General features: G+C 53.0%; 52 non-coding genes across 52 annotated transcripts; 41 read left to right on the top strand and 11 right to left on the bottom strand.

Annotated features, from left to right (window-relative positions):
• The first annotated feature begins 4934 nt into the window (after window positions 1–4934).
• Trnai-aau lies at window positions 4935–5008 on the top strand. Its single transcript has one exon. It is a non-coding gene; the product is annotated as a tRNA-Ile (tRNA).
• Window positions 5009–5606: 598 nt separating this feature from the next.
• On the bottom strand, window positions 5607–5678 carry Trnag-ucc. The gene has a single exon. It is a non-coding gene; the product is annotated as a tRNA-Gly (tRNA).
• Window positions 5679–6003: 325 nt separating this feature from the next.
• Window positions 6004–6074, top strand: Trnag-gcc. Its single transcript has one exon. It is a non-coding gene; the product is annotated as a tRNA-Gly (tRNA).
• A 380-nt stretch (window positions 6075–6454) lies between these two features.
• Window positions 6455–6527, top strand: Trnam-cau. The gene has a single exon. It is a non-coding gene; the product is annotated as a tRNA-Met (tRNA).
• A 305-nt stretch (window positions 6528–6832) lies between these two features.
• On the top strand, window positions 6833–6904 carry Trnae-uuc. Its single transcript has one exon. It is a non-coding gene; the product is annotated as a tRNA-Glu (tRNA).
• A 198-nt stretch (window positions 6905–7102) lies between these two features.
• Trnai-aau lies at window positions 7103–7176 on the top strand. Its single transcript has one exon. It is a non-coding gene; the product is annotated as a tRNA-Ile (tRNA).
• A 598-nt stretch (window positions 7177–7774) lies between these two features.
• Trnag-ucc lies at window positions 7775–7846 on the bottom strand. The gene has a single exon. It is a non-coding gene; the product is annotated as a tRNA-Gly (tRNA).
• A 325-nt stretch (window positions 7847–8171) lies between these two features.
• Window positions 8172–8242, top strand: Trnag-gcc. The gene has a single exon. It is a non-coding gene; the product is annotated as a tRNA-Gly (tRNA).
• A 380-nt stretch (window positions 8243–8622) lies between these two features.
• Window positions 8623–8695, top strand: Trnam-cau. The gene has a single exon. It is a non-coding gene; the product is annotated as a tRNA-Met (tRNA).
• A 305-nt stretch (window positions 8696–9000) lies between these two features.
• Window positions 9001–9072, top strand: Trnae-uuc. The gene has a single exon. It is a non-coding gene; the product is annotated as a tRNA-Glu (tRNA).
• Window positions 9073–9270: 198 nt separating this feature from the next.
• Window positions 9271–9344, top strand: Trnai-aau. Its single transcript has one exon. It is a non-coding gene; the product is annotated as a tRNA-Ile (tRNA).
• A 598-nt stretch (window positions 9345–9942) lies between these two features.
• Window positions 9943–10014, bottom strand: Trnag-ucc. Its single transcript has one exon. It is a non-coding gene; the product is annotated as a tRNA-Gly (tRNA).
• A 325-nt stretch (window positions 10015–10339) lies between these two features.
• Trnag-gcc lies at window positions 10340–10410 on the top strand. The gene has a single exon. It is a non-coding gene; the product is annotated as a tRNA-Gly (tRNA).
• Window positions 10411–10790: 380 nt separating this feature from the next.
• Trnam-cau lies at window positions 10791–10863 on the top strand. Its single transcript has one exon. It is a non-coding gene; the product is annotated as a tRNA-Met (tRNA).
• Window positions 10864–11168: 305 nt separating this feature from the next.
• On the top strand, window positions 11169–11240 carry Trnae-uuc. The gene has a single exon. It is a non-coding gene; the product is annotated as a tRNA-Glu (tRNA).
• A 198-nt stretch (window positions 11241–11438) lies between these two features.
• On the top strand, window positions 11439–11512 carry Trnai-aau. Its single transcript has one exon. It is a non-coding gene; the product is annotated as a tRNA-Ile (tRNA).
• A 598-nt stretch (window positions 11513–12110) lies between these two features.
• On the bottom strand, window positions 12111–12182 carry Trnag-ucc. The gene has a single exon. It is a non-coding gene; the product is annotated as a tRNA-Gly (tRNA).
• Window positions 12183–12507: 325 nt separating this feature from the next.
• Trnag-gcc lies at window positions 12508–12578 on the top strand. The gene has a single exon. It is a non-coding gene; the product is annotated as a tRNA-Gly (tRNA).
• A 380-nt stretch (window positions 12579–12958) lies between these two features.
• On the top strand, window positions 12959–13031 carry Trnam-cau. The gene has a single exon. It is a non-coding gene; the product is annotated as a tRNA-Met (tRNA).
• Window positions 13032–13336: 305 nt separating this feature from the next.
• Trnae-uuc lies at window positions 13337–13408 on the top strand. Its single transcript has one exon. It is a non-coding gene; the product is annotated as a tRNA-Glu (tRNA).
• A 198-nt stretch (window positions 13409–13606) lies between these two features.
• Window positions 13607–13680, top strand: Trnai-aau. The gene has a single exon. It is a non-coding gene; the product is annotated as a tRNA-Ile (tRNA).
• Window positions 13681–14278: 598 nt separating this feature from the next.
• On the bottom strand, window positions 14279–14350 carry Trnag-ucc. Its single transcript has one exon. It is a non-coding gene; the product is annotated as a tRNA-Gly (tRNA).
• A 325-nt stretch (window positions 14351–14675) lies between these two features.
• On the top strand, window positions 14676–14746 carry Trnag-gcc. The gene has a single exon. It is a non-coding gene; the product is annotated as a tRNA-Gly (tRNA).
• A 380-nt stretch (window positions 14747–15126) lies between these two features.
• Trnam-cau lies at window positions 15127–15199 on the top strand. The gene has a single exon. It is a non-coding gene; the product is annotated as a tRNA-Met (tRNA).
• Window positions 15200–15504: 305 nt separating this feature from the next.
• Trnae-uuc lies at window positions 15505–15576 on the top strand. The gene has a single exon. It is a non-coding gene; the product is annotated as a tRNA-Glu (tRNA).
• Window positions 15577–15774: 198 nt separating this feature from the next.
• On the top strand, window positions 15775–15848 carry Trnai-aau. Its single transcript has one exon. It is a non-coding gene; the product is annotated as a tRNA-Ile (tRNA).
• A 598-nt stretch (window positions 15849–16446) lies between these two features.
• Trnag-ucc lies at window positions 16447–16518 on the bottom strand. Its single transcript has one exon. It is a non-coding gene; the product is annotated as a tRNA-Gly (tRNA).
• Window positions 16519–16843: 325 nt separating this feature from the next.
• Trnag-gcc lies at window positions 16844–16914 on the top strand. The gene has a single exon. It is a non-coding gene; the product is annotated as a tRNA-Gly (tRNA).
• Window positions 16915–17294: 380 nt separating this feature from the next.
• On the top strand, window positions 17295–17367 carry Trnam-cau. Its single transcript has one exon. It is a non-coding gene; the product is annotated as a tRNA-Met (tRNA).
• Window positions 17368–17672: 305 nt separating this feature from the next.
• On the top strand, window positions 17673–17744 carry Trnae-uuc. The gene has a single exon. It is a non-coding gene; the product is annotated as a tRNA-Glu (tRNA).
• A 198-nt stretch (window positions 17745–17942) lies between these two features.
• Trnai-aau lies at window positions 17943–18016 on the top strand. The gene has a single exon. It is a non-coding gene; the product is annotated as a tRNA-Ile (tRNA).
• A 598-nt stretch (window positions 18017–18614) lies between these two features.
• Window positions 18615–18686, bottom strand: Trnag-ucc. The gene has a single exon. It is a non-coding gene; the product is annotated as a tRNA-Gly (tRNA).
• Window positions 18687–19011: 325 nt separating this feature from the next.
• On the top strand, window positions 19012–19082 carry Trnag-gcc. The gene has a single exon. It is a non-coding gene; the product is annotated as a tRNA-Gly (tRNA).
• Window positions 19083–19462: 380 nt separating this feature from the next.
• Trnam-cau lies at window positions 19463–19535 on the top strand. Its single transcript has one exon. It is a non-coding gene; the product is annotated as a tRNA-Met (tRNA).
• Window positions 19536–19840: 305 nt separating this feature from the next.
• Window positions 19841–19912, top strand: Trnae-uuc. Its single transcript has one exon. It is a non-coding gene; the product is annotated as a tRNA-Glu (tRNA).
• A 198-nt stretch (window positions 19913–20110) lies between these two features.
• On the top strand, window positions 20111–20184 carry Trnai-aau. The gene has a single exon. It is a non-coding gene; the product is annotated as a tRNA-Ile (tRNA).
• Window positions 20185–20782: 598 nt separating this feature from the next.
• On the bottom strand, window positions 20783–20854 carry Trnag-ucc. Its single transcript has one exon. It is a non-coding gene; the product is annotated as a tRNA-Gly (tRNA).
• Window positions 20855–21179: 325 nt separating this feature from the next.
• Trnag-gcc lies at window positions 21180–21250 on the top strand. Its single transcript has one exon. It is a non-coding gene; the product is annotated as a tRNA-Gly (tRNA).
• A 380-nt stretch (window positions 21251–21630) lies between these two features.
• Trnam-cau lies at window positions 21631–21703 on the top strand. The gene has a single exon. It is a non-coding gene; the product is annotated as a tRNA-Met (tRNA).
• A 305-nt stretch (window positions 21704–22008) lies between these two features.
• Window positions 22009–22080, top strand: Trnae-uuc. The gene has a single exon. It is a non-coding gene; the product is annotated as a tRNA-Glu (tRNA).
• Window positions 22081–22278: 198 nt separating this feature from the next.
• Window positions 22279–22352, top strand: Trnai-aau. Its single transcript has one exon. It is a non-coding gene; the product is annotated as a tRNA-Ile (tRNA).
• Window positions 22353–22950: 598 nt separating this feature from the next.
• Trnag-ucc lies at window positions 22951–23022 on the bottom strand. The gene has a single exon. It is a non-coding gene; the product is annotated as a tRNA-Gly (tRNA).
• A 325-nt stretch (window positions 23023–23347) lies between these two features.
• Window positions 23348–23418, top strand: Trnag-gcc. The gene has a single exon. It is a non-coding gene; the product is annotated as a tRNA-Gly (tRNA).
• A 379-nt stretch (window positions 23419–23797) lies between these two features.
• On the top strand, window positions 23798–23871 carry Trnam-cau. Its single transcript has one exon. It is a non-coding gene; the product is annotated as a tRNA-Met (tRNA).
• Window positions 23872–24176: 305 nt separating this feature from the next.
• Window positions 24177–24248, top strand: Trnae-uuc. Its single transcript has one exon. It is a non-coding gene; the product is annotated as a tRNA-Glu (tRNA).
• A 199-nt stretch (window positions 24249–24447) lies between these two features.
• Window positions 24448–24521, top strand: Trnai-aau. The gene has a single exon. It is a non-coding gene; the product is annotated as a tRNA-Ile (tRNA).
• Window positions 24522–25119: 598 nt separating this feature from the next.
• Trnag-ucc lies at window positions 25120–25191 on the bottom strand. The gene has a single exon. It is a non-coding gene; the product is annotated as a tRNA-Gly (tRNA).
• Window positions 25192–25517: 326 nt separating this feature from the next.
• Trnag-gcc lies at window positions 25518–25588 on the top strand. The gene has a single exon. It is a non-coding gene; the product is annotated as a tRNA-Gly (tRNA).
• Window positions 25589–25968: 380 nt separating this feature from the next.
• Trnam-cau lies at window positions 25969–26041 on the top strand. The gene has a single exon. It is a non-coding gene; the product is annotated as a tRNA-Met (tRNA).
• Window positions 26042–26349: 308 nt separating this feature from the next.
• Trnae-uuc lies at window positions 26350–26423 on the top strand. Its single transcript has one exon. It is a non-coding gene; the product is annotated as a tRNA-Glu (tRNA).
• Window positions 26424–26619: 196 nt separating this feature from the next.
• Window positions 26620–26693, top strand: Trnai-aau. Its single transcript has one exon. It is a non-coding gene; the product is annotated as a tRNA-Ile (tRNA).
• A 598-nt stretch (window positions 26694–27291) lies between these two features.
• Window positions 27292–27363, bottom strand: Trnag-ucc. The gene has a single exon. It is a non-coding gene; the product is annotated as a tRNA-Gly (tRNA).
• Between the last annotated feature and the right edge of the window lie 391 nt (window positions 27364–27754).

Raw genomic sequence — 27754 nt, 5'->3', positions numbered from 1 at the left:
GAACATACAGATGATCAATCCGATGATGAAACCTCCCGACAATCTCCTGCTGTACGTAAACAGAAAGCTAGCGATGAAACTCTGCCTGTGCCCCAAGGCGAAATGCAAGTGGATTTAATCACAGTTTCTGATACGTCCCGCTCATTGCCAGAAAATGAAACGGCCGCCTCCGACAGTGATAAAGTAGAAGTCCCCGAGGCAGTGACAACTTGCCCAGCTGTAAACAGCGATAATCAGCTGTTTACAGACGGGAAGTTCGCGGAAGCGGTAGAACAACAACACCGCGACACCGCAACAGCACAACAACCGGCACCAGAGTGTAAACGAGAGGAAGTGTTTACTCCTGAACCGGAACATAAGCAAACACCGTCGCAAGCATCACAACACACGAAGGTAGCATGTAAACAGCAGGCAGTGTTTACAAACCAGATCTCTCGCGACACTGTTGCTGCAGCGGCCACGCCGAGTGCTGCCACAACAAAATCAGGTCAGAGTTTTCAGGGCGTCCACCGCCGTACGCTAAAACCACAACCGAATCTTACTGTTTCTCGCACCCAACCCAAACAAAAAGCCGACAAGTCAGATGTGAAATCGCAGAAAAATATACGATATGACATTGTCAGAGAAGGTGCTCCAGATGAGCCTCCTGATACACTCAATGTCGAACAGCCCCTCAGTACTAAGGTACGGGATGACAATGGAAGACAAGCTAACGTTTAGCAACCGTGTTACGAGGAATAATGCAGAATTCTAAACGACTGTAGTTCTAAAACGGATTTCAGCATACCAAAAGTATAACAGTTTTTGACCAAGGTTTTAGGTGGCCAATAGCCAGTTACAGATGCAAGCATACACTATCACAACGATAAATATAAATAAAATTCGAACCTCATTAAAGCTAGCTGCTCTCAAGGAATTTTTGTATGACTCTGGAACCGATATCGCGTTGCTACAGGAGGTTGTAACGACGTCTCTTGCAATACCAGGATATACCGCCATTGTTAACGTATCTTGTGAAACACATACAGGAACAGCGGTTCTGCTCAGGGAAGGAATTCCCGTGTCTCAAGTAGAGCGTTTGGAATCTGGAAGGGCCATTAGTATAAACGTTTTAGGTACCACATTGATTAACTTATATGCGCCCTCAGGAAATAGTAATAGACAGGACAGGGCAGCATTTTATAAAGAGGAAATTATATATTTATTACGTCGAAACCCAAACAGTTTTATAATGGGCGGTGATTTTAACTGTGTGTTAAATCGTAAGGATCAACAACCACACTTTAACGGTTCGTTGGAACTTAAACGCCTAGTAACCGACTTAAAACTTAAGGACGCATGGGAACTAAAATATCCCACGAATGTTGAATATACGTATATAACACAGACTTCGCGTAGTAGAATAGACAGAATTTATGTTTCCCAAAACTTAGAACGATCTCTCCTTAATTCCGAAATCGTACCTGTATATTTTAGTGACCACTGCAGTATGAAGGCGTGCATTAATTTAGCTCCACAGCCGATTAAGATTTTTAGGAACCAGTGGCATCTAAATGTCTCTCTCTTAAAAGAGCAAGATTTGGCAGACGCAGTATCAGAAGCGTGGACCTTATGTCTGCGATCGATCGACAGGCACCCCACAGTATTAGATTGGTGGATTAAGGTTGCAAAACCGAGACTGAGAAAAGTGTGTATCAGATACAGCAGAGAAAGAGCGCAGGAGTTAAAAAACAGTATGGAATTCTATTACAGATTGTTGCGGGACCTCTATGCACAGGCAAACGTGTCAACCATTAGATTACACGACATCAAACACACTAAAGCGAAATTACTCGCCTTTAAAAGACAGCAGATGGCAGGCTTAAAACTGAAGTCAAAGGCGAAGTCGGTGGTAGATGATGAAACAACATCCTTATATCATCTGCTTCGGCATGCAAAGAATAGGCGACGAACTGTCATTAGTGAAATTAAAACATCCAATGGGACTACACTCACGTCTCAGAAGGAGATTCTCCATGCAGTATACCAATACTACCACGAGTTATATTCTTCCAGCCCACCTCACGAGGGGTCTCTGCAAGAGGTTCTCAGTGTTTTATCCCCACAATTGACGAGTTCTGAAAACGACGAAATCCTTTCTGAAGTCAGTAAGGAAGAGGTTCGTGAGATAATAACCAAGTCCCCGTTAAATAAATCTGCTGGACCCGACGGACTGCCTGTAGAATTTTACTTAAAATTCTGGTTTTTAATTGGTGACACTTTTACATGCATTGTCAATGAGATTTTTAACGAGCAGACGGTACCTGAAGATTTTAAAGCTAGCAAAATTGTACTTATACCGAAAAACAGAGGAACGAAAAGTTTAAACAATTACCGCCCTATTTCACTCTTAAACTCTGACTACAAAATAGTATGCAGGATTTTAAAAAAGAGACTTTCCCCTCTGACCGACAAATTAATTAGTCAACATCAGTCATGTGCAGCAAATAGAAGTATTTTTAATACAATTTCTGAATATAGAGACATCATCGCCTTAGCATCAGTTTCCAATATCAAATGTGCTCTACTCTTTATAGATTTTAATAAGGCCTTCGACTCGGTGAATCACCGTTTCCTGTTTGAGGTACTGACAAAAATGGGATTCGTCCACAAAACTGTTAATGTTTTAAAAAACATTGCTACTGGTCTGCACGCTAAATTAGCCGTCAACTGTCAGCTGTCGCGGCAAATTCCAATAAACCGCGGCATTCCACAGGGAAGTCCCTTATCTATGTTTTTGTTTGTTGTGTCGTTAGAGCCCTTTTTACGAAGTGTTCATGAAAGGTTAAAGGGCATAACTATAACTGGCAGGAAAACTGTAGTGCGAGCCTATGCTGACGATGTTGGTGTCGTCATAAGAGGGCAAGATGATGTAATTCGACTAGGGGCCATTCTTCAAACTTACTGCCGCGCATCGGGTGCGACAAAGAACGAAAATAAAAGTACAATCTTGGGAATGCGGGGTTTTGACCGGATACACATCGATTGGGCGAAGTCAGTTACCACCCACAAAACCCTGGGGACAATCCTGACGGCATGTCCCATGAGGATGACAGCCCTCAACTGGAAAGAGGTTTCCACAAAGATTCAAGGCGGCCTCATTGAGAACACACAACGACTTATGAACCAGGTTCAGAGGGTCAAGTTCATTAACTTATGCATTCTCTCAAAGGCATTCTATATGGCACAAGTTTTTCCCTTGCCGAAGTTGATAGCTCAGAAAATAATGTCGAGAGTGGCAAATTTCTTATGGAAGGGGGAAATCTACAGGGTTAACCTAAAAACTGCGACCTTACATCCTAGAAATGGAGGCCTCGGTCTGGTGGACATACGTAATAAAGCTTCTGCGCTTTTCATAAAACGGTCTTTAAGCATATTTCACGCCAACCCAGGCAGTATTACTACACAATTGTTTCAATGTGTCCAACCAGAAAGCCTTCAGCCACCGGCAGACGTACAAAAGATTAATCCCCGACTGCGATACGTTAGAATCTTGTACACAGAATTGAGCTATGTTAACGAGAAACTCAGAACTTCACTGCACATTGCAGCCCGAGATATCATGAGAGAAAGACAACAATACGAAGGCAAAAATAAAATTGCCACGAAATATATGAATTACAACTGGGATGCAATTTGGGAGAATATTAGTTTTAACGGACTCAATTCACATGTGGTAACGGCATGGTACAAAGCCGTCAATGATATTGTCAGCACCAACGAACGGCTTTATAAAATTGGGAAAGCTGAAACCCCCTTATGTCGGACATGTAAACTGGTTGACACCGTGATTCATAGATTCACGTGTGGTGGAAATTTCAACAACTGGATTTGGCTCAGGAAAAGTCTTGCACTACTGCAACGAACGTCACCCAATTCTATTACTCCTATGATGCTTCTCAGACCTGAAATTAAGTATTACCCCAAAACCAAAAATAATGCAATACACTGGTTAATGGGACAGTTTATCCACTACATTCTTAATAAAATAGGTGGTGACGATGAAACGGAATTCAAGCTTTTTATGAAAATGGAGTACAGTAAAGTTAAGCACTATGCAGACCACAGGAAAATGTATGGAAACATGTTGATCATTTTATTCGAAAGAATAGGTGTTGGTTAAAAAGCACAGTCTAACAATAAAGTTACTATTTTCGGGGTACTGAAGGAATGAAGTATGAGATCTACGTTCAAGCTGAAGGCAATGCCTCTTCTTTTATCCATTTCTGTTATGTCGGTCCCCCCAATATGTGTCTCATAAATGCTGGAGGTATATTGAGGTAAAATAACATGTTTCCTACTCGAATGATTGTTGAATGATCACTCGAATGACAGCCTTCCAATGAGATCTCCACCCAGACGTCGTACAAACAGTGCTCCGCACCATAATAAAAAGAGCAGGCAAAGACCACACACGACTACAACCGCTTTTCTATAACATGTAAAATGTACTGAAGGAGCCATTCGGTGGGAGTAATGGCGGGGGCATCGTGGCCAGGCCTCGAGTTCTTTGACCCCTGCCCTCTTTGTCCCCGTCATGGGCCTACTGATGGCTTCCAAAAAGACGCAAAAACAAACCAAGCGGTCTCTGGCAAAAAAAAAAAAAAAAAAAAAAAAAAAAAAAAAAAAAAAAAAAAAAGTGGCTAGGATACCTGGCTTTCACCCAGGAGGCCCGGGTTCGATTCCCGGTACCGGAACGGAATTTTTTCCACACGAGTCGTGACAAGTTTGAGCTGTCCGAGCGGCCGTTTCCCGTCCTGCTCGCAATATAGCTACTGTTTCGTGACCGTCAGCAGAATATAGACTAGGGAAGCAGACGCACGACGACCATAGAAATGGTGTACGGCTTCATGCCACCAGTTTCCAGCGTAGGGCTGAGCAACTGCATCTGCTGGGGCCCGTTAGCTCAGTTGGTCAGAGCGTCGTGCTAATAACGCGAAGGTCGTGGGTTCGATCCCCCCACGGGCCACTGCTCTTTTACTACTACGAAAAGGCAGCGCCGATTTCAGCTGGCGAGTGTGATGACCAAAAGATCATCACCCTGCGTGGAAGTTGACAGAGGATCCGAACCCGACTCGTCGGGAAGCGCTACATCATTCACTCGGCAATGGCCATAATATCTTGAATACACTGGTTCTCAACCGATAAAGAGAAAATGAAAGAAAATGTCCGATTGCCGATGCGCAACCACTTTGGCCCCTGTCAGTACTTGGGCGGGTGAGCGCATGGGAACACAGGGTACTATTGGCAGTTTTACTTCCTATTTTTGTTTCTCCTTAGTTTTCGGAGCTGCAGCCCGATTCGGTCAGGGAGACGCCACCGTGAAATGAAGGGGGCGTGCTGTGTGTCCATCGCCTAGCCTCACCTCTCTTTACCTCTCTCAGTCGTTTCTCGTGCTTGTCGTTTTGATATAGGCCGATTTGAGAGCGTCAGCTCTCGCGTCAGCCGAGCAAAGTCGAGACAAGTCGAGACACACTAAGGGCTGGTATGCAGCGAGTAGGAGGCCGGAAAAACAATAATTTAAGAGCGCGTGGCAAAAGTACTCATACGCGAAATTAAAAGCCTGCTGCGGTGGCCGGGAATCGAACCCGGATCAACTGCTTGGAAGGCAACTATGCTGACCATTACACCACCACCGCACAAGCGAGCGCCCCGCCTCCGCGCTGTGTCGGCTTCCCGCCTGTCGGCAGCGGCCGAAGGTGATCGTACCTGGCAGGCGCATTTCGAGGTAGGCTAGGGGAGCACATCCAGACGCATTCGGACAGCGTATCCGCGCACATTTCGCATCCTTTGGCAAGAGTCGGCGCCGGCGAGGACCGCGTTCTGGCGGCATTTTTAAGCAGTGCAGTGCAGGATTCAGCGTCTGCAGCATCTTCTCCACAGAATGCTACGGCGCTTGACGGCAGTCCCACTTTCCCTTGAGACATCTGCTCGGGAAGCAGCGTGAAGTTGCCGCTGGCCCCAGCATCGGTGGTTCAGTGGTAGAATGCTCGCCTGCCACGCGGGCGGCCCGGGTTCGATTCCCGGCCGATGCATCATTTTGCTTTTCCCGCGATAATGCTGCCGTGTGGCTTGCGCGCTTGAGATGCACGATCCGCAAGAATATATAGCTGGATTCCCTTGAGAAGAACCGAGAACGCAGCACTCGCCGGTCCCCACTAGGACGCTCGCATGATGTTCTGCAGACTAGCGTCGGCTTGGCCTCACAAGTTGCTGTGTCCAGGTGCCTCCGAGGCACTGAGCTTTAACGACAAGGAGTGCTGCCTATCGTTGCAACAGCTGCAGCAACACCGCAATCAACTGGGCCGGCAGTGCGCGTGTAGCAACAGAACACGTTACCCAGGAAGTACAGTGTCTCTACGTCTAATATTGGGTACGGTATTTACCCAGTTTCCAGGACCAGTGGTGCACCCGTGCCTCGGTAGCGCAGTAGGCAGCGCGTAAGTCTCATAATCTTAAGGTCGTGAGTTCGATCCTCACCCGGGGCATTTAATTTTCTGTGACTGATGGTGGCGCTGTTGCTAGGGCGCCAACGTAGTTCTTGTTTGTTATCCACAACTTTTCAACGCTTCAGCGGGAAAATGTTTACCTCCTGTTATTGCTACTTACAGCTTCCCTTTTCCTCTTCTCCCAGCAGAGCATGAAGCCAAAAGCATTGCTCTGCGGCGTTTGAGGTGCGCGCCTTGCCAGTCAGTCTGTGCAAAGATGCTCGCAAAGAGAGAAGGGCGCCGACGCGGCACTCGACACGAAATGCGACAAGCGACCGTACGAACGGTCGAACGAAACGGCCGCATCCGGTGTGGTCTAGTGGCTAGGATACCTGGCTTTCACCCAGGAGGCCCGGGTTCGATTCCCGGTACCGGAACGGAATTTTTTCCACACGAGTCGTGACAAGTTTGAGCTGTCCGAGCGGCCGTTTCCCGTCCTGCTCGCAATATAGCTACTGTTTCGTGACCGTCAGCAGAATATAGACTAGGGAAGCAGACGCACGACGACCATAGAAATGGTGTACGGCTTCATGCCACCAGTTTCCAGCGTAGGGCTGAGCAACTGCATCTGCTGGGGCCCGTTAGCTCAGTTGGTTAGAGCGTCGTGCTAATAACGCGAAGGTCGTGGGTTCGATCCCCCCACGGGCCACTGCTCTTTTACTACTACGAAAAGGCAGCGCCGATTTCAGCTGGCGAGTGTGATGACCAAAAGATCATCACCCTGCGTGGAAGTTGACAGAGGATCCGAACCCGACTCGTCGGGAAGCGCTACATCATTCACTCGGCAATGGCCATAATATCTTGAATACACTGGTTCTCAACCGATAAAGAGAAAATGAAAGAAAATGTCCGATTGCCGATGCGCAACCACTTTGGCCCCTGTCAGTACTTGGGCGGGTGAGCGCATGGGAACACAGGGTACTATTGGCAGTTTTACTTCCTATTTTTGTTTCTCCTTAGTTTTCGGAGCTGCAGCCCGATTCGGTCAGGGAGACGCCACCGTGAAATGAAGGGGGCGTGCTGTGTGTCCATCGCCTAGCCTCACCTCTCTTTACCTCTCTCAGTCGTTTCTCGTGCTTGTCGTTTTGATATAGGCCGATTTGAGAGCGTCAGCTCTCGCGTCAGCCGAGCAAAGTCGAGACAAGTCGAGACACACTAAGGGCTGGTATGCAGCGAGTAGGAGGCCGGAAAAACAATAATTTAAGAGCGCGTGGCAAAAGTACTCATACGCGAAATTAAAAGCCTGCTGCGGTGGCCGGGAATCGAACCCGGATCAACTGCTTGGAAGGCAACTATGCTGACCATTACACCACCACCGCACAAGCGAGCGCCCCGCCTCCGCGCTGTGTCGGCTTCCCGCCTGTCGGCAGCGGCCGAAGGTGATCGTACCTGGCAGGCGCATTTCGAGGTAGGCTAGGGGAGCACATCCAGACGCATTCGGACAGCGTATCCGCGCACATTTTGCATCCTTTGGCAAGAGTCGGCGCCGGCGAGGACCGCGTTCTGGCGGCATTTTTAAGCAGTGCAGTGCAGGATTCAGCGTCTGCAGCATCTTCTCCACAGAATGCTACGGCGCTTGACGGCAGTCCCACTTTCCCTTGAGACATCTGCTCGGGAAGCAGCGTGAAGTTGCCGCTGGCCCCAGCATCGGTGGTTCAGTGGTAGAATGCTCGCCTGCCACGCGGGCGGCCCGGGTTCGATTCCCGGCCGATGCATCATTTTGCTTTTCCCGCGATAATGCTGCCGTGTGGCTTGCGCGCTTGAGATGCACGATCCGCAAGAATATATAGCTGGATTCCCTTGAGAAGAACCGAGAACGCAGCACTCGCCGGTCCCCACTAGGACGCTCGCATGATGTTCTGCAGACTAGCGTCGGCTTGGCCTCACAAGTTGCTGTGTCCAGGTGCCTCCGAGGCACTGAGCTTTAACGACAAGGAGTGCTGCCTATCGTTGCAACAGCTGCAGCAACACCGCAATCAACTGGGCCGGCAGTGCGCGTGTAGCAACAGAACACGTTACCCAGGAAGTACAGTGTCTCTACGTCTAATATTGGGTACGGTATTTACCCAGTTTCCAGGACCAGTGGTGCACCCGTGCCTCGGTAGCGCAGTAGGCAGCGCGTAAGTCTCATAATCTTAAGGTCGTGAGTTCGATCCTCACCCGGGGCATTTAATTTTCTGTGACTGATGGTGGCGCTGTTGCTAGGGCGCCAACGTAGTTCTTGTTTGTTATCCACAACTTTTCAACGCTTCAGCGGGAAAATGTTTACCTCCTGTTATTGCTACTTACAGCTTCCCTTTTCCTCTTCTCCCAGCAGAGCATGAAGCCAAAAGCATTGCTCTGCGGCGTTTGAGGTGCGCGCCTTGCCAGTCAGTCTGTGCAAAGATGCTCGCAAAGAGAGAAGGGCGCCGACGCGGCACTCGACACGAAATGCGACAAGCGACCGTACGAACGGTCGAACGAAACGGCCGCATCCGGTGTGGTCTAGTGGCTAGGATACCTGGCTTTCACCCAGGAGGCCCGGGTTCGATTCCCGGTACCGGAACGGAATTTTTTCCACACGAGTCGTGACAAGTTTGAGCTGTCCGAGCGGCCGTTTCCCGTCCTGCTCGCAATATAGCTACTGTTTCGTGACCGTCAGCAGAATATAGACTAGGGAAGCAGACGCACGACGACCATAGAAATGGTGTACGGCTTCATGCCACCAGTTTCCAGCGTAGGGCTGAGCAACTGCATCTGCTGGGGCCCGTTAGCTCAGTTGGTCAGAGCGTCGTGCTAATAACGCGAAGGTCGTGGGTTCGATCCCCCCACGGGCCACTGCTCTTTTACTACTACGAAAAGGCAGCGCCGATTTCAGCTGGCGAGTGTGATGACCAAAAGATCATCACCCTGCGTGGAAGTTGACAGAGGATCCGAACCCGACTCGTCGGGAAGCGCTACATCATTCACTCGGCAATGGCCATAATATCTTGAATACACTGGTTCTCAACCGATAAAGAGAAAATGAAAGAAAATGTCCGATTGCCGATGCGCAACCACTTTGGCCCCTGTCAGTACTTGGGCGGGTGAGCGCATGGGAACACAGGGTACTATTGGCAGTTTTACTTCCTATTTTTGTTTCTCCTTAGTTTTCGGAGCTGCAGCCCGATTCGGTCAGGGAGACGCCACCGTGAAATGAAGGGGGCGTGCTGTGTGTCCATCGCCTAGCCTCACCTCTCTTTACCTCTCTCAGTCGTTTCTCGTGCTTGTCGTTTTGATATAGGCCGATTTGAGAGCGTCAGCTCTCGCGTCAGCCGAGCAAAGTCGAGACAAGTCGAGACACACTAAGGGCTGGTATGCAGCGAGTAGGAGGCCGGAAAAACAATAATTTAAGAGCGCGTGGCAAAAGTACTCATACGCGAAATTAAAAGCCTGCTGCGGTGGCCGGGAATCGAACCCGGATCAACTGCTTGGAAGGCAACTATGCTGACCATTACACCACCACCGCACAAGCGAGCGCCCCGCCTCCGCGCTGTGTCGGCTTCCCGCCTGTCGGCAGCGGCCGAAGGTGATCGTACCTGGCAGGCGCATTTCGAGGTAGGCTAGGGGAGCACATCCAGACGCATTCGGACAGCGTATCCGCGCACATTTCGCATCCTTTGGCAAGAGTCGGCGCCGGCGAGGACCGCGTTCTGGCGGCATTTTTAAGCAGTGCAGTGCAGGATTCAGCGTCTGCAGCATCTTCTCCACAGAATGCTACGGCGCTTGACGGCAGTCCCACTTTCCCTTGAGACATCTGCTCGGGAAGCAGCGTGAAGTTGCCGCTGGCCCCAGCATCGGTGGTTCAGTGGTAGAATGCTCGCCTGCCACGCGGGCGGCCCGGGTTCGATTCCCGGCCGATGCATCATTTTGCTTTTCCCGCGATAATGCTGCCGTGTGGCTTGCGCGCTTGAGATGCACGATCCGCAAGAATATATAGCTGGATTCCCTTGAGAAGAACCGAGAACGCAGCACTCGCCGGTCCCCACTAGGACGCTCGCATGATGTTCTGCAGACTAGCGTCGGCTTGGCCTCACAAGTTGCTGTGTCCAGGTGCCTCCGAGGCACTGAGCTTTAACGACAAGGAGTGCTGCCTATCGTTGCAACAGCTGCAGCAACACCGCAATCAACTGGGCCGGCAGTGCGCGTGTAGCAACAGAACACGTTACCCAGGAAGTACAGTGTCTCTACGTCTAATATTGGGTACGGTATTTACCCAGTTTCCAGGACCAGTGGTGCACCCGTGCCTCGGTAGCGCAGTAGGCAGCGCGTAAGTCTCATAATCTTAAGGTCGTGAGTTCGATCCTCACCCGGGGCATTTAATTTTCTGTGACTGATGGTGGCGCTGTTGCTAGGGCGCCAACGTAGTTCTTGTTTGTTATCCACAACTTTTCAACGCTTCAGCGGGAAAATGTTTACCTCCTGTTATTGCTACTTACAGCTTCCCTTTTCCTCTTCTCCCAGCAGAGCATGAAGCCAAAAGCATTGCTCTGCGGCGTTTGAGGTGCGCGCCTTGCCAGTCAGTCTGTGCAAAGATGCTCGCAAAGAGAGAAGGGCGCCGACGCGGCACTCGACACGAAATGCGACAAGCGACCGTACGAACGGTCGAACGAAACGGCCGCATCCGGTGTGGTCTAGTGGCTAGGATACCTGGCTTTCACCCAGGAGGCCCGGGTTCGATTCCCGGTACCGGAACGGAATTTTTTCCACACGAGTCGTGACAAGTTTGAGCTGTCCGAGCGGCCGTTTCCCGTCCTGCTCGCAATATAGCTACTGTTTCGTGACCGTCAGCAGAATATAGACTAGGGAAGCAGACGCACGACGACCATAGAAATGGTGTACGGCTTCATGCCACCAGTTTCCAGCGTAGGGCTGAGCAACTGCATCTGCTGGGGCCCGTTAGCTCAGTTGGTTAGAGCGTCGTGCTAATAACGCGAAGGTCGTGGGTTCGATCCCCCCACGGGCCACTGCTCTTTTACTACTACGAAAAGGCAGCGCCGATTTCAGCTGGCGAGTGTGATGACCAAAAGATCATCACCCTGCGTGGAAGTTGACAGAGGATCCGAACCCGACTCGTCGGGAAGCGCTACATCATTCACTCGGCAATGGCCATAATATCTTGAATACACTGGTTCTCAACCGATAAAGAGAAAATGAAAGAAAATGTCCGATTGCCGATGCGCAACCACTTTGGCCCCTGTCAGTACTTGGGCGGGTGAGCGCATGGGAACACAGGGTACTATTGGCAGTTTTACTTCCTATTTTTGTTTCTCCTTAGTTTTCGGAGCTGCAGCCCGATTCGGTCAGGGAGACGCCACCGTGAAATGAAGGGGGCGTGCTGTGTGTCCATCGCCTAGCCTCACCTCTCTTTACCTCTCTCAGTCGTTTCTCGTGCTTGTCGTTTTGATATAGGCCGATTTGAGAGCGTCAGCTCTCGCGTCAGCCGAGCAAAGTCGAGACAAGTCGAGACACACTAAGGGCTGGTATGCAGCGAGTAGGAGGCCGGAAAAACAATAATTTAAGAGCGCGTGGCAAAAGTACTCATACGCGAAATTAAAAGCCTGCTGCGGTGGCCGGGAATCGAACCCGGATCAACTGCTTGGAAGGCAACTATGCTGACCATTACACCACCACCGCACAAGCGAGCGCCCCGCCTCCGCGCTGTGTCGGCTTCCCGCCTGTCGGCAGCGGCCGAAGGTGATCGTACCTGGCAGGCGCATTTCGAGGTAGGCTAGGGGAGCACATCCAGACGCATTCGGACAGCGTATCCGCGCACATTTCGCATCCTTTGGCAAGAGTCGGCGCCGGCGAGGACCGCGTTCTGGCGGCATTTTTAAGCAGTGCAGTGCAGGATTCAGCGTCTGCAGCATCTTCTCCACAGAATGCTACGGCGCTTGACGGCAGTCCCACTTTCCCTTGAGACATCTGCTCGGGAAGCAGCGTGAAGTTGCCGCTGGCCCCAGCATCGGTGGTTCAGTGGTAGAATGCTCGCCTGCCACGCGGGCGGCCCGGGTTCGATTCCCGGCCGATGCATCATTTTGCTTTTCCCGCGATAATGCTGCCGTGTGGCTTGCGCGCTTGAGATGCACGATCCGCAAGAATATATAGCTGGATTCCCTTGAGAAGAACCGAGAACGCAGCACTCGCCGGTCCCCACTAGGACGCTCGCATGATGTTCTGCAGACTAGCGTCGGCTTGGCCTCACAAGTTGCTGTGTCCAGGTGCCTCCGAGGCACTGAGCTTTAACGACAAGGAGTGCTGCCTATCGTTGCAACAGCTGCAGCAACACCGCAATCAACTGGGCCGGCAGTGCGCGTGTAGCAACAGAACACGTTACCCAGGAAGTACAGTGTCTCTACGTCTAATATTGGGTACGGTATTTACCCAGTTTCCAGGACCAGTGGTGCACCCGTGCCTCGGTAGCGCAGTAGGCAGCGCGTAAGTCTCATAATCTTAAGGTCGTGAGTTCGATCCTCACCCGGGGCATTTAATTTTCTGTGACTGATGGTGGCGCTGTTGCTAGGGCGCCAACGTAGTTCTTGTTTGTTATCCACAACTTTTCAACGCTTCAGCGGGAAAATGTTTACCTCCTGTTATTGCTACTTACAGCTTCCCTTTTCCTCTTCTCCCAGCAGAGCATGAAGCCAAAAGCATTGCTCTGCGGCGTTTGAGGTGCGCGCCTTGCCAGTCAGTCTGTGCAAAGATGCTCGCAAAGAGAGAAGGGCGCCGACGCGGCACTCGACACGAAATGCGACAAGCGACCGTACGAACGGTCGAACGAAACGGCCGCATCCGGTGTGGTCTAGTGGCTAGGATACCTGGCTTTCACCCAGGAGGCCCGGGTTCGATTCCCGGTACCGGAACGGAATTTTTTCCACACGAGTCGTGACAAGTTTGAGCTGTCCGAGCGGCCGTTTCCCGTCCTGCTCGCAATATAGCTACTGTTTCGTGACCGTCAGCAGAATATAGACTAGGGAAGCAGACGCACGACGACCATAGAAATGGTGTACGGCTTCATGCCACCAGTTTCCAGCGTAGGGCTGAGCAACTGCATCTGCTGGGGCCCGTTAGCTCAGTTGGTTAGAGCGTCGTGCTAATAACGCGAAGGTCGTGGGTTCGATCCCCCCACGGGCCACTGCTCTTTTACTACTACGAAAAGGCAGCGCCGATTTCAGCTGGCGAGTGTGATGACCAAAAGATCATCACCCTGCGTGGAAGTTGACAGAGGATCCGAACCCGACTCGTCGGGAAGCGCTACATCATTCACTCGGCAATGGCCATAATATCTTGAATACACTGGTTCTCAACCGATAAAGAGAAAATGAAAGAAAATGTCCGATTGCCGATGCGCAACCACTTTGGCCCCTGTCAGTACTTGGGCGGGTGAGCGCATGGGAACACAGGGTACTATTGGCAGTTTTACTTCCTATTTTTGTTTCTCCTTAGTTTTCGGAGCTGCAGCCCGATTCGGTCAGGGAGACGCCACCGTGAAATGAAGGGGGCGTGCTGTGTGTCCATCGCCTAGCCTCACCTCTCTTTACCTCTCTCAGTCGTTTCTCGTGCTTGTCGTTTTGATATAGGCCGATTTGAGAGCGTCAGCTCTCGCGTCAGCCGAGCAAAGTCGAGACAAGTCGAGACACACTAAGGGCTGGTATGCAGCGAGTAGGAGGCCGGAAAAACAATAATTTAAGAGCGCGTGGCAAAAGTACTCATACGCGAAATTAAAAGCCTGCTGCGGTGGCCGGGAATCGAACCCGGATCAACTGCTTGGAAGGCAACTATGCTGACCATTACACCACCACCGCACAAGCGAGCGCCCCGCCTCCGCGCTGTGTCGGCTTCCCGCCTGTCGGCAGCGGCCGAAGGTGATCGTACCTGGCAGGCGCATTTCGAGGTAGGCTAGGGGAGCACATCCAGACGCATTCGGACAGCGTATCCGCGCACATTTTGCATCCTTTGGCAAGAGTCGGCGCCGGCGAGGACCGCGTTCTGGCGGCATTTTTAAGCAGTGCAGTGCAGGATTCAGCGTCTGCAGCATCTTCTCCACAGAATGCTACGGCGCTTGACGGCAGTCCCACTTTCCCTTGAGACATCTGCTCGGGAAGCAGCGTGAAGTTGCCGCTGGCCCCAGCATCGGTGGTTCAGTGGTAGAATGCTCGCCTGCCACGCGGGCGGCCCGGGTTCGATTCCCGGCCGATGCATCATTTTGCTTTTCCCGCGATAATGCTGCCGTGTGGCTTGCGCGCTTGAGATGCACGATCCGCAAGAATATATAGCTGGATTCCCTTGAGAAGAACCGAGAACGCAGCACTCGCCGGTCCCCACTAGGACGCTCGCATGATGTTCTGCAGACTAGCGTCGGCTTGGCCTCACAAGTTGCTGTGTCCAGGTGCCTCCGAGGCACTGAGCTTTAACGACAAGGAGTGCTGCCTATCGTTGCAACAGCTGCAGCAACACCGCAATCAACTGGGCCGGCAGTGCGCGTGTAGCAACAGAACACGTTACCCAGGAAGTACAGTGTCTCTACGTCTAATATTGGGTACGGTATTTACCCAGTTTCCAGGACCAGTGGTGCACCCGTGCCTCGGTAGCGCAGTAGGCAGCGCGTAAGTCTCATAATCTTAAGGTCGTGAGTTCGATCCTCACCCGGGGCATTTAATTTTCTGTGACTGATGGTGGCGCTGTTGCTAGGGCGCCAACGTAGTTCTTGTTTGTTATCCACAACTTTTCAACGCTTCAGCGGGAAAATGTTTACCTCCTGTTATTGCTACTTACAGCTTCCCTTTTCCTCTTCTCCCAGCAGAGCATGAAGCCAAAAGCATTGCTCTGCGGCGTTTGAGGTGCGCGCCTTGCCAGTCAGTCTGTGCAAAGATGCTCGCAAAGAGAGAAGGGCGCCGACGCGGCACTCGACACGAAATGCGACAAGCGACCGTACGAACGGTCGAACGAAACGGCCGCATCCGGTGTGGTCTAGTGGCTAGGATACCTGGCTTTCACCCAGGAGGCCCGGGTTCGATTCCCGGTACCGGAACGGAATTTTTTCCACACGAGTCGTGACAAGTTTGAGCTGTCCGAGCGGCCGTTTCCCGTCCTGCTCGCAATATAGCTACTGTTTCGTGACCGTCAGCAGAATATAGACTAGGGAAGCAGACGCACGACGACCATAGAAATGGTGTACGGCTTCATGCCACCAGTTTCCAGCGTAGGGCTGAGCAACTGCATCTGCTGGGGCCCGTTAGCTCAGTTGGTCAGAGCGTCGTGCTAATAACGCGAAGGTCGTGGGTTCGATCCCCCCACGGGCCACTGCTCTTTTACTACTACGAAAAGGCAGCGCCGATTTCAGCTGGCGAGTGTGATGACCAAAAGATCATCACCCTGCGTGGAAGTTGACAGAGGATCCGAACCCGACTCGTCGGGAAGCGCTACATCATTCACTCGGCAATGGCCATAATATCTTGAATACACTGGTTCTCAACCGATAAAGAGAAAATGAAAGAAAATGTCCGATTGCCGATGCGCAACCACTTTGGCCCCTGTCAGTACTTGGGCGGGTGAGCGCATGGGAACACAGGGTACTATTGGCAGTTTTACTTCCTATTTTTGTTTCTCCTTAGTTTTCGGAGCTGCAGCCCGATTCGGTCAGGGAGACGCCACCGTGAAATGAAGGGGGCGTGCTGTGTGTCCATCGCCTAGCCTCACCTCTCTTTACCTCTCTCAGTCGTTTCTCGTGCTTGTCGTTTTGATATAGGCCGATTTGAGAGCGTCAGCTCTCGCGTCAGCCGAGCAAAGTCGAGACAAGTCGAGACACACTAAGGGCTGGTATGCAGCGAGTAGGAGGCCGGAAAAACAATAATTTAAGAGCGCGTGGCAAAAGTACTCATACGCGAAATTAAAAGCCTGCTGCGGTGGCCGGGAATCGAACCCGGATCAACTGCTTGGAAGGCAACTATGCTGACCATTACACCACCACCGCACAAGCGAGCGCCCCGCCTCCGCGCTGTGTCGGCTTCCCGCCTGTCGGCAGCGGCCGAAGGTGATCGTACCTGGCAGGCGCATTTCGAGGTAGGCTAGGGGAGCACATCCAGACGCATTCGGACAGCGTATCCGCGCACATTTCGCATCCTTTGGCAAGAGTCGGCGCCGGCGAGGACCGCGTTCTGGCGGCATTTTTAAGCAGTGCAGTGCAGGATTCAGCGTCTGCAGCATCTTCTCCACAGAATGCTACGGCGCTTGACGGCAGTCCCACTTTCCCTTGAGACATCTGCTCGGGAAGCAGCGTGAAGTTGCCGCTGGCCCCAGCATCGGTGGTTCAGTGGTAGAATGCTCGCCTGCCACGCGGGCGGCCCGGGTTCGATTCCCGGCCGATGCATCATTTTGCTTTTCCCGCGATAATGCTGCCGTGTGGCTTGCGCGCTTGAGATGCACGATCCGCAAGAATATATAGCTGGATTCCCTTGAGAAGAACCGAGAACGCAGCACTCGCCGGTCCCCACTAGGACGCTCGCATGATGTTCTGCAGACTAGCGTCGGCTTGGCCTCACAAGTTGCTGTGTCCAGGTGCCTCCGAGGCACTGAGCTTTAACGACAAGGAGTGCTGCCTATCGTTGCAACAGCTGCAGCAACACCGCAATCAACTGGGCCGGCAGTGCGCGTGTAGCAACAGAACACGTTACCCAGGAAGTACAGTGTCTCTACGTCTAATATTGGGTACGGTATTTACCCAGTTTCCAGGACCAGTGGTGCACCCGTGCCTCGGTAGCGCAGTAGGCAGCGCGTAAGTCTCATAATCTTAAGGTCGTGAGTTCGATCCTCACCCGGGGCATTTAATTTTCTGTGACTGATGGTGGCGCTGTTGCTAGGGCGCCAACGTAGTTCTTGTTTGTTATCCACAACTTTTCAACGCTTCAGCGGGAAAATGTTTACCTCCTGTTATTGCTACTTACAGCTTCCCTTTTCCTCTTCTCCCAGCAGAGCATGAAGCCAAAAGCATTGCTCTGCGGCGTTTGAGGTGCGCGCCTTGCCAGTCAGTCTGTGCAAAGATGCTCGCAAAGAGAGAAGGGCGCCGACGCGGCACTCGACACGAAATGCGACAAGCGACCGTACGAACGGTCGAACGAAACGGCCGCATCCGGTGTGGTCTAGTGGCTAGGATACCTGGCTTTCACCCAGGAGGCCCGGGTTCGATTCCCGGTACCGGAACGGAATTTTTTCCACACGAGTCGTGACAAGTTTGAGCTGTCCGAGCGGCCGTTTCCCGTCCTGCTCGCAATATAGCTACTGTTTCGTGACCGTCAGCAGAATATAGACTAGGGAAGCAGACGCACGACGACCATAGAAATGGTGTACGGCTTCATGCCACCAGTTTCCAGCGTAGGGCTGAGCAACTGCATCTGCTGGGGCCCGTTAGCTCAGTTGGTCAGAGCGTCGTGCTAATAACGCGAAGGTCGTGGGTTCGATCCCCCCACGGGCCACTGCTCTTTTACTACTACGAAAAGGCAGCGCCGATTTCAGCTGGCGAGTGTGATGACCAAAAGATCATCACCCTGCGTGGAAGTTGACAGAGGATCCGAACCCGACTCGTCGGGAAGCGCTACATCATTCACTCGGCAATGGCCATAATATCTTGAATACACTGGTTCTCAACCGATAAAGAGAAAATGAAAGAAAATGTCCGATTGCCGATGCGCAACCACTTTGGCCCCTGTCAGTACTTGGGCGGGTGAGCGCATGGGAACACAGGGTACTATTGGCAGTTTTACTTCCTATTTTTGTTTCTCCTTAGTTTTCGGAGCTGCAGCCCGATTCGGTCAGGGAGACGCCACCGTGAAATGAAGGGGGCGTGCTGTGTGTCCATCGCCTAGCCTCACCTCTCTTTACCTCTCTCAGTCGTTTCTCGTGCTTGTCGTTTTGATATAGGCCGATTTGAGAGCGTCAGCTCTCGCGTCAGCCGAGCAAAGTCGAGACAAGTCGAGACACACTAAGGGCTGGTATGCAGCGAGTAGGAGGCCGGAAAAACAATAATTTAAGAGCGCGTGGCAAAAGTACTCATACGCGAAATTAAAAGCCTGCTGCGGTGGCCGGGAATCGAACCCGGATCAACTGCTTGGAAGGCAACTATGCTGACCATTACACCACCACCGCACAAGCGAGCGCCCCGCCTCCGCGCTGTGTCGGCTTCCCGCCTGTCGGCAGCGGCCGAAGGTGATCGTACCTGGCAGGCGCATTTCGAGGTAGGCTAGGGGAGCACATCCAGACGCATTCGGACAGCGTATCCGCGCACATTTTGCATCCTTTGGCAAGAGTCGGCGCCGGCGAGGACCGCGTTCTGGCGGCATTTTTAAGCAGTGCAGTGCAGGATTCAGCGTCTGCAGCATCTTCTCCACAGAATGCTACGGCGCTTGACGGCAGTCCCACTTTCCCTTGAGACATCTGCTCGGGAAGCAGCGTGAAGTTGCCGCTGGCCCCAGCATCGGTGGTTCAGTGGTAGAATGCTCGCCTGCCACGCGGGCGGCCCGGGTTCGATTCCCGGCCGATGCATCATTTTGCTTTTCCCGCGATAATGCTGCCGTGTGGCTTGCGCGCTTGAGATGCACGATCCGCAAGAATATATAGCTGGATTCCCTTGAGAAGAACCGAGAACGCAGCACTCGCCGGTCCCCACTAGGACGCTCGCATGATGTTCTGCAGACTAGCGTCGGCTTGGCCTCACAAGTTGCTGTGTCCAGGTGCCTCCGAGGCACTGAGCTTTAACGACAAGGAGTGCTGCCTATCGTTGCAACAGCTGCAGCAACACCGCAATCAACTGGGCCGGCAGTGCGCGTGTAGCAACAGAACACGTTACCCAGGAAGTACAGTGTCTCTACGTCTAATATTGGGTACGGTATTTACCCAGTTTCCAGGACCAGTGGTGCACCCGTGCCTCGGTAGCGCAGTAGGCAGCGCGTAAGTCTCATAATCTTAAGGTCGTGAGTTCGATCCTCACCCGGGGCATTTAATTTTCTGTGACTGATGGTGGCGCTGTTGCTAGGGCGCCAACGTAGTTCTTGTTTGTTATCCACAACTTTTCAACGCTTCAGCGGGAAAATGTTTACCTCCTGTTATTGCTACTTACAGCTTCCCTTTTCCTCTTCTCCCAGCAGAGCATGAAGCCAAAAGCATTGCTCTGCGGCGTTTGAGGTGCGCGCCTTGCCAGTCAGTCTGTGCAAAGATGCTCGCAAAGAGAGAAGGGCGCCGACGCGGCACTCGACACGAAATGCGACAAGCGACCGTACGAACGGTCGAACGAAACGGCCGCATCCGGTGTGGTCTAGTGGCTAGGATACCTGGCTTTCACCCAGGAGGCCCGGGTTCGATTCCCGGTACCGGAACGGAATTTTTTCCACACGAGTCGTGACAAGTTTGAGCTGTCCGAGCGGCCGTTTCCCGTCCTGCTCGCAATATAGCTACTGTTTCGTGACCGTCAGCAGAATATAGACTAGGGAAGCAGACGCACGACGACCATAGAAATGGTGTACGGCTTCATGCCACCAGTTTCCAGCGTAGGGCTGAGCAACTGCATCTGCTGGGGCCCGTTAGCTCAGTTGGTCAGAGCGTCGTGCTAATAACGCGAAGGTCGTGGGTTCGATCCCCCCACGGGCCACTGCTCTTTTACTACTACGAAAAGGCAGCGCCGATTTCAGCTGGCGAGTGTGATGACCAAAAGATCATCACCCTGCGTGGAAGTTGACAGAGGATCCGAACCCGACTCGTCGGGAAGCGCTACATCATTCACTCGGCAATGGCCATAATATCTTGAATACACTGGTTCTCAACCGATAAAGAGAAAATGAAAGAAAATGTCCGATTGCCGATGCGCAACCACTTTGGCCCCTGTCAGTACTTGGGCGGGTGAGCGCATGGGAACACAGGGTACTATTGGCAGTTTTACTTCCTATTTTTGTTTCTCCTTAGTTTTCGGAGCTGCAGCCCGATTCGGTCAGGGAGACGCCACCGTGAAATGAAGGGGGCGTGCTGTGTGTCCATCGCCTAGCCTCACCTCTCTTTACCTCTCTCAGTCGTTTCTCGTGCTTGTCGTTTTGATATAGGCCGATTTGAGAGCGTCAGCTCTCGCGTCAGCCGAGCAAAGTCGAGACAAGTCGAGACACACTAAGGGCTGGTATGCAGCGAGTAGGAGGCCGGAAAAACAATAATTTAAGAGCGCGTGGCAAAAGTACTCATACGCGAAATTAAAAGCCTGCTGCGGTGGCCGGGAATCGAACCCGGATCAACTGCTTGGAAGGCAACTATGCTGACCATTACACCACCACCGCACAAGCGAGCGCCCCGCCTCCGCGCTGTGTCGGCTTCCCGCCTGTCGGCAGCGGCCGAAGGTGATCGTACCTGGCAGGCGCATTTCGAGGTAGGCTAGGGGAGCACATCCAGACGCATTCGGACAGCGTATCCGCGCACATTTCGCATCCTTTGGCAAGAGTCGGCGCCGGCGAGGACCGCGTTCTGGCGGCATTTTTAAGCAGTGCAGTGCAGGATTCAGCGTCTGCAGCATCTTCTCCACAGAATGCTACGGCGCTTGACGGCAGTCCCACTTTCCCTTGAGACATCTGCTCGGGAAGCAGCGTGAAGTTGCCGCTGGCCCCAGCATCGGTGGTTCAGTGGTAGAATGCTCGCCTGCCACGCGGGCGGCCCGGGTTCGATTCCCGGCCGATGCATCATTTTGCTTTTCCCGCGATAATGCTGCCGTGTGGCTTGCGCGCTTGAGATGCACGATCCGCAAGAATATATAGCTGGATTCCCTTGAGAAGAACCGAGAACGCAGCACTCGCCGGTCCCCACTAGGACGCTCGCATGATGTTCTGCAGACTAGCGTCGGCTTGGCCTCACAAGTTGCTGTGTCCAGGTGCCTCCGAGGCACTGAGCTTTAACGACAAGGAGTGCTGCCTATCGTTGCAACAGCTGCAGCAACACCGCAATCAACTGGGCCGGCAGTGCGCGTGTAGCAACAGAACACGTTACCCAGGAAGTACAGTGTCTCTACGTCTAATATTGGGTACGGTATTTACCCAGTTTCCAGGACCAGTGGTGCACCCGTGCCTCGGTAGCGCAGTAGGCAGCGCGTAAGTCTCATAATCTTAAGGTCGTGAGTTCGATCCTCACCCGGGGCATTTAATTTTCTGTGACTGATGGTGGCGCTGTTGCTAGGGCGCCAACGTAGTTCTTGTTTGTTATCCACAACTTTTCAACGCTTCAGCGGGAAAATGTTTACCTCCTGTTATTGCTACTTACAGCTTCCCTTTTCCTCTTCTCCCAGCAGAGCATGAAGCCAAAAGCATTGCTCTGCGGCGTTTGAGGTGCGCGCCTTGCCAGTCAGTCTGTGCAAAGATGCTCGCAAAGAGAGAAGGGCGCCGACGCGGCACTCGACACGAAATGCGACAAGCGACCGTACGAACGGTCGAACGAAACGGCCGCATCCGGTGTGGTCTAGTGGCTAGGATACCTGGCTTTCACCCAGGAGGCCCGGGTTCGATTCCCGGTACCGGAACGGAATTTTTTCCACACGAGTCGTGACAAGTTTGAGCTGTCCGAGCGGCCGTTTCCCGTCCTGCTCGCAATATAGCTACTGTTTCGTGACCGTCAGCAGAATATAGACTAGGGAAGCAGACGCACGACGACCATAGAAATGGTGTACGGCTTCATGCCACCAGTTTCCAGCGTAGGGCTGAGCAACTGCATCTGCTGGGGCCCGTTAGCTCAGTTGGTCAGAGCGTCGTGCTAATAACGCGAAGGTCGTGGGTTCGATCCCCCCACGGGCCACTGCTCTTTTACTACTACGAAAAGGCAGCGCCGATTTCAGCTGGCGAGTGTGATGACCAAAAGATCATCACCCTGCGTGGAAGTTGACAGAGGATCCGAACCCGACTCGTCGGGAAGCGCTACATCATTCACTCGGCAATGGCCATAATATCTTGAATACACTGGTTCTCAACCGATAAAGAGAAAATGAAAGAAAATGTCCGATTGCCGATGCGCAACCACTTTGGCCCCTGTCAGTACTTGGGCGGGTGAGCGCATGGGAACACAGGGTACTATTGGCAGTTTTACTTCCTATTTTTGTTTCTCCTTAGTTTTCGGAGCTGCAGCCCGATTCGGTCAGGGAGACGCCACCGTGAAATGAAGGGGGCGTGCTGTGTGTCCATCGCCTAGCCTCACCTCTCTTTACCTCTCTCAGTCGTTTCTCGTGCTTGTCGTTTTGATATAGGCCGATTTGAGAGCGTCAGCTCTCGCGTCAGCCGAGCAAAGTCGAGACAAGTCGAGACACACTAAGGGCTGGTATGCAGCGAGTAGGAGGCCGGAAAAACAATAATTTAAGAGCGCGTGGCAAAAGTACTCATACGCGAAATTAAAAGCCTGCTGCGGTGGCCGGGAATCGAACCCGGATCAACTGCTTGGAAGGCAACTATGCTGACCATTACACCACCACCGCACAAGCGAGCGCCCCGCCTCCGCGCTGTGTCGGCTTCCCGCCTGTCGGCAGCGGCCGAAGGTGATCGTACCTGGCAGGCGCATTTCGAGGTAGGCTAGGGGAGCACATCCAGACGCATTCGGACAGCGTATCCGCGCACATTTCGCATCCTTTGGCAAGAGTCGGCGCCGGCGAGGACCGCGTTCTGGCGGCATTTTTAAGCAGTGCAGTGCAGGATTCAGCGTCTGCAGCATCTTCTCCACAGAATGCTACGGCGCTTGACGGCAGTCCCACTTTCCCTTGAGACATCTGCTCGGGAAGCAGCGTGAAGTTGCCGCTGGCCCCAGCATCGGTGGTTCAGTGGTAGAATGCTCGCCTGCCACGCGGGCGGCCCGGGTTCGATTCCCGGCCGATGCATCATTTTGCTTTTCCCGCGATAATGCTGCCGTGTGGCTTGCGCGCTTGAGATGCACGATCCGCAAGAATATATAGCTGGATTCCCTTGAGAAGAACCGAGAACGCAGCACTCGCCGGTCCCCACTAGGACGCTCGCATGATGTTCTGCAGACTAGCGTCGGCTTGGCCTCACAAGTTGCTGTGTCCAGGTGCCTCCGAGGCACTGAGCTTTAACGACAAGGAGTGCTGCCTATCGTTGCAACAGCTGCAGCAACACCGCAATCAACTGGGCCGGCAGTGCGCGTGTAGCAACAGAACACGTTACCCAGGAAGTACAGTGTCTCTACGTCTAATATTGGGTACGGTATTTACCCAGTTTCCAGGACCAGTGGTGCACCCGTGCCTCGGTAGCGCAGTAGGCAGCGCGTAAGTCTCATAATCTTAAGGTCGTGAGTTCGATCCTCACCCGGGCATTTAATTTTCTGTGACTGATGGTGGCGCTGTTGCTAGGGCGCCAACGTAGTTCTTGTTTGTTATCCACAACTTTTCAACGCTTCAGCGGGAAAATGTTTACCTCCTGTTATTGCTACTTACAGCTTCCCTTTTCCTCTTCTCCCAGCAGAGCATGAAGCCAAAAGCATATGCTCTGCGGCGTTTGAGGTGCGCGCCTTGCCAGTCAGTCTGTGCAAAGATGCTCGCAAAGAGAGAAGGGCGCCGACGCGGCACTCGACACGAAATGCGACAAGCGACCGTACGAACGGTCGAACGAAACGGCCGCATCCGGTGTGGTCTAGTGGCTAGGATACCTGGCTTTCACCCAGGAGGCCCGGGTTCGATTCCCGGTACCGGAACGGAATTTTTTCCACACGAGTCGTGACAAGTTTGAGCTGTCCGAGCGGCCGTTTCCCGTCCTGCTCGCAATATAGCTACTGTTTCGTGACCGTCAGCAGAATATAGACTAGGGAAGCAGACGCACGACGACCATAGAAATGGTTGTACGGCTTCATGCCACCAGTTTCCAGCGTAGGGCTGAGCAACTGCATCTGCTGGGGCCCGTTAGCTCAGTTGGTCAGAGCGTCGTGCTAATAACGCGAAGGTCGTGGGTTCGATCCCCCCACGGGCCACTGCTCTTTTACTACTACGAAAAGGCAGCGCCGATTTCAGCTGGCGAGTGTGATGACCAAAAGATCATCACCCTGCGTGGAAGTTGACAGAGGATCCGAACCCGACTCGTCGGGAAGCGCTACATCATTCACTCGGCAATGGCCATAATATCTTGAATACACTGGTTCTCAACCGATAAAGAGAAAATGAAAGAAAATGTCCGATTGCCGATGCGCAACCACTTTGGCCCCTGTCAGTACTTGGGCGGGTGAGCGCATGGGAACACAGGGTACTATTGGCAGTTTTACTTCCTATTTTTGTTTCTCCTTAGTTTTCGGAGCTGCAGCCCGATTCGGTCAGGGAGACGCCACCGTGAAATGAAGGGGGCGTGCTGTGTGTCCATCGCCTAGCCTCACCTCTCTTTACCTCTCTCAGTCGTTTCTCGTGCTTGTCGTTTTGATATAGGCCGATTTGAGAGCGTCAGCTCTCGCGTCAGCCGAGCAAAGTCGAGACAAGTCGAGACACACTAAGGGCTGGTATGCAGCGAGTAGGAGGCCGGAAAAACAATAATTTAAGAGCGCGTGGCAAAAGTACTCATACGCGAAATTAAAAGCCTGCTGCGGTGGCCGGGAATCGAACCCGGATCAACTGCTTGGAAGGCAACTATGCTGACCATTACACCACCACCGCACAAGCGAGCGCCCCGCCTCCGCGCTGTGTCGGCTTCCCGCCTGTCGGCAGCGGCCGAAGGTGATCGTACCTGGCAGGCGCATTTCGAGGTAGGCTAGGGGAGCACATCCAGACGCATTCGGACAGCGTATCCGCGCACATTTCGCATCCTTTGGCAAGAGTCGGCGCCGGCCGAGGACCGCGTTCTGGCGGCATTTTTAAGCAGTGCAGTGCAGGATTCAGCGTCTGCAGCATCTTCTCCACAGAATGCTACGGCGCTTGACGGCAGTCCCACTTTCCCTTGAGACATCTGCTCGGGAAGCAGCGTGAAGTTGCCGCTGGCCCCAGCATCGGTGGTTCAGTGGTAGAATGCTCGCCTGCCACGCGGGCGGCCCGGGTTCGATTCCCGGCCGATGCATCATTTTGCTTTTCCCGCGATAATGCTGCCGTGTGGCTTGCGCGCTTGAGATGCACGATCCGCAAGAATATATAGCTGGATTCCCTTGAGAAGAACCGAGAACGCAGCACTCGCCGGTCCCCACTAGGACGCTCGCATGATGTTCTGCAGACTAGCGTCGGCTTGGCCTCACAAGTTGCTGTGTCCAGGTGCCTCCGAGGCACTGAGCTTTAACGACAAGGAGTGCTGCCTATCGTTGCAACAGCTGCAGCAACACCGCAATCAACTGGGCCGGCAGTGCGCGTGTAGCAACAGAACACGTTACCCAGGAAGTACAGTGTCTCTACGTCTAATATTGGGTACGGTATTTACCCAGTTTCCAGGACCAGTGGTGCACCCGTGCCTCGGTAGCGCAGTAGGCAGCGCGTAAGTCTCATAATCTTAAGGTCGTGAGTTCGATCCTCACCCGGGGCATTTAATTTTCTGTGACTGATGGTGGCGCTGTTGCTAGGGCGCCAACGTAGTTCTTGTTTGTTATCCACAACTTTTCAACGCTTCAGCGGGAAAATGTTTACCTCCTGTTATTGCTACTTACAGCTTCCCCTTTTCCTCTTCTCCCAGCAGAGCATGAAGCCAAAAGCATTGCTCTGCGGCGTTTGAGGGTGCGCGCCTTGCCAGTCAGTCTGTGCAAAGATGCTCGCAAAGAGAGAAGGGCGCCGACGCGGCACTCGACACGAAATGCGACAAGCGACCGTACGAACGGTCGAACGAAAACGGCCGCATCCGGTGTGGTCTAGTGGCTAGGATACCTGGCTTTCACCCAGGAGGGCCCGGGTTCGATTCCCCGGTACCGGAACGGAATTTTTCCACACGAGTCGTGACAAGTTTGAGCTGTCCGAGCGGCCGTTTCCCGTCCTGCTCGCAATATAGCTACTGTTTCGTGACCGTCAGCAGAATATAGACTAGGAAGCAGACGCACGACGACCATAGAAATGGTGTACGGCTTCATGCCACCAGTTTCCAGCGTAGGGCTGAGCAACTGCATCTGCTGGGGCCCGTTAGCTCAGTTGGTCAGAGCGTCGTGCTAATAACGCGAAGGTCGTGGGTTCGATCCCCCCACGGGCCACTGCTCTTTTACTACTACGAAAAGGCAGCGCCGATTTCAGCTGGCGAGTGTGATGACCAAAAGATCATCACCCTGCGTGGAAGTTGACAGAGGATCCGAACCCGACTCGTCGGGAAGCGCTACATCATTCACTCGGCAATGGCCATAATATCTTGAATACACTGGTTCTCAACCGATAAAGAGAAAATGAAAGAAAATGTCCGATTGCCGATGCGCAACCACTTTGGCCCCTGTCAGTACTTGGGCGGGTGAGCGCATGGGAACACAGGGTACTATTGGCAGTTTTACTTCCTATTTTTGTTTCTCCTTAGTTTTCGGAGCTGCAGCCCGATTCGGTCAGGGAGACGCCACCGTGAAATGAAGGGGGCGTGCTGTGTGTCCATCGCCTAGCCTCACCTCTCTTTACCTCTCTCAGTCGTTTCTCGTGCTTGTCGTTTTGATATAGGCCGATTTGAGAGCGTCAGCTCTCGCGTCAGCCGAGCAAAGTCGAGACAAGTCGAGACACACTAAGGGCTGGTATGCAGCGAGTAGGAGGCCGGAAAAACAATAATTTAAGAGCGCGTGGCAAAAGTACTCATACGCGAAATTAAAAGCCTGCTGCGGTGGCCGGGAATCGAACCCGGATCAACTGCTTGGAAGGCAACTATGCTGACCATTACACCACCACCGCACAAGCGAGCGCCCCGCCTCCGCGCTGTGTCGGCTTCCCGCCTGTCGGCAGCGGCCCGAAGGTGATCGTACCTGGCAGGCGCATTTCGAGGTAGGCTAGGGGAGCACATCCAGACGCATTCGGACAGCGTATCCGCGCACATTTCGCATCCTTTGGCAAGAGTCGGCGCCGGCGAGGACCGCGTTCTGGCGGCAATTTTTTAAGCAGTGCAGTGCAGGATTCAGCGTCTGCAGCATCTTCTCCACAGAATGCTACGGCGCTTGACGGCAGGTCCCACTTTCCCTTGAGACATCTGCTCGGGAAGCAGCGTGAAGTTGCCGCTGGCCCCAGCATCGGTGGTTCAGTGGTAGAATGCTCGCCTGCCACGCGGGCGGCCCGGGTTCGATTCCCG

The sequence above is a fragment of the Schistocerca piceifrons genome, unplaced genomic scaffold, assembly GCF_021461385.2.
Source record: "Schistocerca piceifrons isolate TAMUIC-IGC-003096 unplaced genomic scaffold, iqSchPice1.1 HiC_scaffold_693, whole genome shotgun sequence".
NCBI lineage: Eukaryota > Metazoa > Arthropoda > Insecta > Orthoptera > Acrididae > Schistocerca > Schistocerca piceifrons.
This window is presented reverse-complemented; position numbering and strand designations above follow the sequence as displayed.